The sequence below is a fragment of the Bufo bufo genome, chromosome 7 (genome assembly GCF_905171765.1).
Source record: "Bufo bufo chromosome 7, aBufBuf1.1, whole genome shotgun sequence".
NCBI classification, from domain to species: domain Eukaryota; kingdom Metazoa; phylum Chordata; class Amphibia; order Anura; family Bufonidae; genus Bufo; species Bufo bufo.
Window position 1 is genome coordinate 187,767,936 of NC_053395.1, and position 6,637 is coordinate 187,774,572.

A 6,637-nucleotide genomic window follows, 5' to 3' on the forward strand; every position below is an offset into this window, starting at 1 on the left:
TGTGGACAGGTGTGGTGCTGTTTTGGGAAGATAGTAGCCATCTTTTTCTAGTCTTAGACATCCCCTTTAATGACAAGCTCTACAAAACTTCATAATTACCCCCCAAAGGTACTAAAGATAAGCGGTAGGTATGTACCCAGCATGCTTGGTGCTGGAAGTGGGCACCAATAAAACAGTTCCTTGTTAGTGTAGTGTCCCACTAGATAGGCGTGGGCATTACACAAGGGTCAATTGGTGTGCGTGTTACTTCTACTCACGAGGGACAGAAATGTTATGTTTAACTATGCATTTAATGTATTTGCTAATGTGTTTTTATATGCAATGTTCCCCTGTGTAAATGCTTAGCAGGCCTAGTTGGGTGTAGTTAAACATCCTACACACTAGAGGGAGATAGGGAGCCCCTAGTATAAATGTTCAGGCCCAGACAGGGAGAGGGAGTTCAGAGTCAGGAGTCTGTGGAGACAGAAGTCAGAAGGCACCAGCCAGAGATATGCTGAGGGCCTCCTCCTGACATGCAGCTTGATAGCCCTGGCTGCTAGCTATGACCAGGAGGCTAGTGAGGAACCCTAGCCTGCCTGAAGATCAAGAGAGCCTTAGTTAGCTCAGAAGTCACCCCAGTAGAAGGACAGGACCTCCTGGGAGAAACCTGCAGTCATTCACAAGTCAAGCAAGGATATTTCCAGCCAAGATAAGTAACACTAATAGGCAGAGGAACTATAAAGCAAAGCAAGGATTAATACGGGAGGAAGATATATATTTTACCAAGGATTTAAGCCACTATTTAGGCATCCGGGCCTTGGGATTGAAACCAGACAGGAGTTCTAAAAGGACAGTGTACGCTATTTCTGAGGAAAGGTACAACCTGATTCTGAGTGTGTTGTGGATTTACCCTCTGAGTATCTTGCATGATCAATACCTGCCATCTTGTGAAATAAGCCTGCTTGTGAAGCTTGTGATATAAAGGACTGTATAACTATCTTGCTGTACAAAGTTGGACTGTTTAAGTAAAGTAACGTTTGGTTCACTATACCACCTGTGTACCTCACTTATTCCAACTATAAATCGGTGTGCCACCGTTACAGGCACTGGCGTCACGAATCCAAAAGGGACCTTGCCCCGGGCACACAAAATACCAGTAACATCCAGGGCACCTCATCCACCATCAGGCCTGGTCCCTACATACCGAGTGTGCCCCAGAGGAACTGTGTCTACCTCTCCTTCACTGCCGCATGCCTGTAACCGTGACCTCGCTTCGCTATACCCTGCAGGACTTGCGTGCCGCATTAGCCCAGCGGTCCGTGCCGGCGCTGTTGCCCCTACCCATGGGCACGGGCTTTCCCTCCTGCTGCCTTGCGCCGTGCTGACAAGCTCTATGCCAGAGTTTCCTTCCTGCTGGAGACCTGCACTGTTGTTAGGGCTTGCACTGGTGTGTCTCTCCTCGCCTCTGTCTCACCAGCCTATGGCTGGATTGCAGGAAGGATTTAAAGGCTTCCTACCCCAAGAAGATGGTCTTCATGGTCACTATCTTGTCTAGTTCCAAGTGTGAAGGTGTTTTTCAAGTTTTGCTTTGCTGTGTACCGGACCCTGCTTTTGGAATTATCAGATTTTGCCTGTTTGCCGCCTGCCTCTGACCTCAGACTTCATTTACGGACCTTGCTTGATCTCTGACTGCCCTGACCACGTACTTCCCCTCGGTGCTTGCACCGGTATCTCTGACTCCCTGGTCAGCTGCCACTGACTCAGGGACTGCTCTGGCACCTGGCAACTACCCTAACGGCCCAAGCCTATCCTCACCATCAGAGCCTCTAGTGAAAACCAGGTAGTTGCTTAGTCACGCCCTTCCAGAGTATAGCCAGTCAGTGACGCAGTGGGTCCACACCCGCTTGCATAACATTCCTTATACGGGTTGTGCCATAATTGCATGTAATTACAAATTTAGTGTAGAACTGTTTGTTCTTTTCCTTATTTCTCCATCCACCTGAGCAGTCACACACTCCATTTAAATCTTCAGCTGTAATCAACCATATCTACTGTTAGATGTTGGGGTAGTTACATGGAAAGAGCTGCAGCAGAAAGGACACCCCCTCTGAGAAAGGACACGCCCCCTGAGCTGCCAGCGTGAAATAAATCTAGCAGAACAATTGGAACAATGAATGGGGGATCCAACGTCATATCTCATAGCTGCAATTTCCCATGCATACTTAGGGTACTTTCACACTAGCGGCAGGACGGATCCGACCGGCTGTTCACCCTGTCAGATCCGTCCTGCCGCTATTTCGCCGTGCCGCCAGACTGCCGCTCCGTCCCCATTGACTATAATGGGGACAGAGGCGGAGCTCCGGCGCAGCACGGCAGTGCGCGGTGAGAGGCGCCGGACTTAAAAGTCGGACATGCAGTACTTTTAGTCCGGCGGCCTCTCGCCGTGCACTGCAGTGCTGCGCCGGAGCTACGCCCCCGTCCCCATTATAGTCAATGGGGACGGAGCGGCAGTGTGGCGGCACGGCGAAATAGCGGCAGGACGGATCCGACAGGGTGAACAGCGTGTCGGATCCGTCCTGCTGCTAGTGTGAAAGTAGCCTTAAGCGTTTCACAAGCACCTCTCCAATTTTTCTATTATGGAGCCGTATTCCAGCTTTCATTATCCATCGTCATATATGCAGCAAATACAGCTGTGCATAAAGTGGTCTGTGGTCTTCCCCTCACTAGTATACGTTCATACAGTCAGATGTTTATTAAGGGTCTTTAAGGCTATGTATAATACAATGGGTACTATGCACTGTACGCTGTAAAATTCATAGGGTAAAACTGTATCAGCACCATGGTTCAGTCTCCTTCCTGTCTGGCAGGTATAACTTGCTTCTTGTCAGGCCCTTAGGTCACAATGCACTGAAAACAACTTCCCTTTTAATAGATAGATCATGGTGAAAAAAAAAGAATATATATATATATATATATATATATATATATATATATATATATATATAGAGAGAGAGAGAGAGAGAGCACTTTATATTTGAAAAACACAAAACAACAGTTCTCGCTGTACAAGCCGATGCCGGCGGATTAACCCCTTCTTATGCCGCGATCAGCGCTGACCACGACATAGAAGGGATTTGAGGCGGGTGAGGGAGCCCATCGAGTCCCCGCGCTGCTGTGGCAGGGACCCGATGGGTGAGAAGGCAGCCCGATGCCGTTCAGAGGCTGCCCAATGCTTTGCACGGCATCGTGACCTGCCTTCTACGGGGGCCCAGGAGATCCAGCCTCAGGCCCGGTCTCCTAGGCAACCTGTTAGTGTATTACACTGAGTCATACACTAACAGGCAATGCATTACAATACAGATGTATTGTAATGCATTGCAGAGGGGATCAGACCCCCAAAAGTAAAGTCCCAGAGTGGGACAGAAATAAAGTTTAAAAAAAAAAGTCTAAAAAAGAGTTTTCAATAAAAAAAAAAAAAGTTTCAAGTTAAAAAAGAAAAAAACGCCCCTTTCCCCTAATTTTATATAAAAAATAGAAAGAAAAAAGAAAACACACACATATTAGGTTTTGCCGCGTCCATAACGACTGGCTCAATAAATATATCACATGATCCACCCCGTACGATAAACACCGTAAAAAAAATTAAATATAAAAACTGTTTGAAAAAAAGCAATTTTTGTCCCCTTACATCACAAAAAGTGCAACACCAAGCGATCAAAAAGGCGTATGCCCCCCAAAATGATACAAATCAAACCGTCACCTCATCCCACAAAAAATGAGACCCTACCTAAGACAATCGCCCAAAAAATTAAAATAAATATAGCTCTCAGAACATGGAGACACTAAAACATCATTTTTTTGGTTTCAAAAATGCAATTATTGTATTAAAGTGAAATAAATAAAAAAAAGTATACATATTAGGTATCGTCGCGTCCATAACAACAAGCTCTATAAAAATATCACATAAATTAACCCCTCAGGTGAACACATAAAAAACAAAACTGTGCCAAAAAAAGCAATTTTTTGTCACCTTACATCACAAAAATTGCAACACCAAGCGATCAAAAAGGCACCAAAATAGAACTAATCAAGCCGTCACCTCATCCTGCAAAAAATTTGATCCTACCTAAGACAATCGCCCAAAAAATAAAAAAAAACTATGACTCTCAGACAATGGAGACACTAAAATGTGATTTTTTTTGCTTCAAAAATGCTATTATTGTGAAATTAAAAAAAAAAGTAGATATGATAGATATCGCCGTGTCTGTAACAACCTGCTATATAAAAATATCCCCTGACCTAACTCCTCAGGTGAACACCGTAAAAAAATAAAAACTGTGCCAAAAAAGCCATTTTTGTCACCTAACATCATTTAAAGTACAACACCAAGCTATCAAAAAGGTGTATATCCCCCAAAATAGAAACAATCAAACCATCATCTCATCCCGCAAAAAATGAGCCCCTACCTAAGACAATTGGTAAAAAAAAAAAAAAGCTATGGCTCTCAGACTATGGAGACACTAAAACATCAAAAATGCTATTATTGTGTAAAACTTAAAGAGGACCTTTCACTACAATAAAAAATCTAAACTAAGTATACAGACATGGAGAGCGGCGCCCAGGGATCTCCCTGCACTTACTATTATCCCTGGGCGCCGCTCCGTTCTCCCGGTATAGGCTCCGGTATCTTCATATTTTCCTTTAATTCTTGTGGAACACCTAAGGGTTAACAAAGTTTGTAAAATCAGTTTTGAGTAACTTGAGGGGTGTAGTTTCTACAATGGGGTCATTTATGGGGGTATCCACTATGTAGGCCCCACAAAGTGACTTCAGGCCTGAACTCGTCCTTAAAAAGTGGGTTTTGGAAATTTTCTTTAAAATGGTTAGAATTGCTTCTAAAATTCTAAGCCTTCTAACGTCCCCAAAAAATAAAATGACATTTCCAAAATGATGCAAACATAAAGTAGACATATGGGAAATGTTAAGTAATAAATATTTAATGAGTTATCACTTTCTGTTTTAAAAGTAGAAATTTTTTTTTTAGAAAATTGCGAATTTTTCCAAATTTTTGCTAAATTTGGGATTTTTTCATAAATAAAAGGTGAACTATATTGACTCAAATTTCTGACTCTCAGGAATTACAATGTGTCACGAGAAAACAATCCTAGAATGGCTTGAATAAGTAAAAGCGTTCCAAAGTTATTAAGACATAAAGTGACACAATGTCAGATTTGCAAAAAATGGCCTGGGCAGGAAGGTGAAAACTGGCCTGGGGTAGAAGGGGTTAATGGCATTTTAAAATAAATAAATGATAATATTAATTATACGGTAAGTCTGGGAAAATGAATAGCACAGTATCTTATTATGTTACACTGATCCTGTGAGAGGAGATGTAGTTGTGCATGCTGCCCATTCAACTTAATAGCTGACCATATAATACATGGATGGGCTGGGTCTTCAGGAGCTGCAGCCACTCGCTTTGAGAAGCTGTCTGCCCTGGCTCAAAATGGGGCCAGAATAGGGAACCCCGTTTGTATGATGTCCATTTGAGTTAACAAGGAAAGATATTTTCGGGAACCCATGGCTGGTACTAGTCTGAAGAAGGAGATATCCATGCCACCCTGTGGGAATCAACACAAATTATGATCCCGTTCATTCCCTGATGTCACACACAAAGCCATTGGGGCCATACAGGAACTGCATTAACATCAATCTACTAAATATCAATTTGCTGATGTAATGCTCACCCTAAGGCCTCATGCACACGACCGTTGTTTTATTCCGTGTCCGTTGTTCCGTTTTTTGTGATTTTCTGCGGACCCATTGACTTTCAATAGGTCCGTTGAAAACTCGGCTAATGCACCGTTTGTCGTCCGTGATCCGTAGTTCCAGTCCGTCAAAAAAATACAACCTGTCCTATTATTTTCACGGAAAACGGTTCGCGGACCCATTCAAGTCAATGGGACCGTGAAAAAACGCGGAGGCACACAAGATTGTCATCCGCGTCCGTTTTTTTCCTATCATTTGCATGGCAAACTTGACTTAGACTTTTTTTTACTTTCCTTCATGTCTGGTGATCCTCCAAAAATCAAGGAAGACACACGGAAACAAAAACGGAAACAGATCACGGAACAACGGAACCTCATTTTGCGGAACGGAACACAACAACGGTCGTGTGCATGAGGCCTAACCCTGCACCAGTCCTTGCATTTTGATCCAAGGCAGTGGGGAATTAGCTGCCAATTCTGCTACAGGCTAAAGGGGAGCAATAGCCAAACTTTTATATGGGACTTGCCATATACATATTTCTCAACGTGACATCAAGATGGAACTACTTTTCAAATGTATAAAGAGACCTGCTACTTACCTCAAATGTTGCAAAGAAAACAAAGCATGCTGACAATTTTAGAAAAGTTATTGCACTTCTCAGTGAAGTCTTCTATCCGACAACAAGCCCTTGCTTGTTGAATATTCATTGCTGCACGCGTTTCATTGCATGTGGGTGAGGTTTTCTGGGCTGGACCTGCATTCCTGAGAATCTAATTTCTAAGGGCTCGTTCACACGAACATGTGCTGCCCGTTCCCGTATTGTGGACCGCATTTGCGGATCCGCAATACACGGGGACCGTTCCGTTGTCATTTCGCATCATGGATGCGG

At 43.6% G+C, this 6,637-nt stretch overlaps 1 protein-coding gene across 2 annotated transcripts in view; it reads right to left on the reverse strand.

The window, feature by feature from the left end:
* GAD1 (glutamate decarboxylase 1) overlaps window positions 1-6,434 on the reverse strand; it is a 72,548-nt gene extending 66,114 nt beyond the window's left edge. For both annotated transcript variants that reach the window (XM_040440325.1, XM_040440324.1), the window contains exon 1: window positions 6,347-6,434. The gene's annotated coding sequence lies outside the window, so the exon portion shown is untranslated. The remainder of the gene's footprint in view (window positions 1-6,346) is intronic.
* Between the last annotated feature and the right edge of the window lie 203 nt (window positions 6,435-6,637).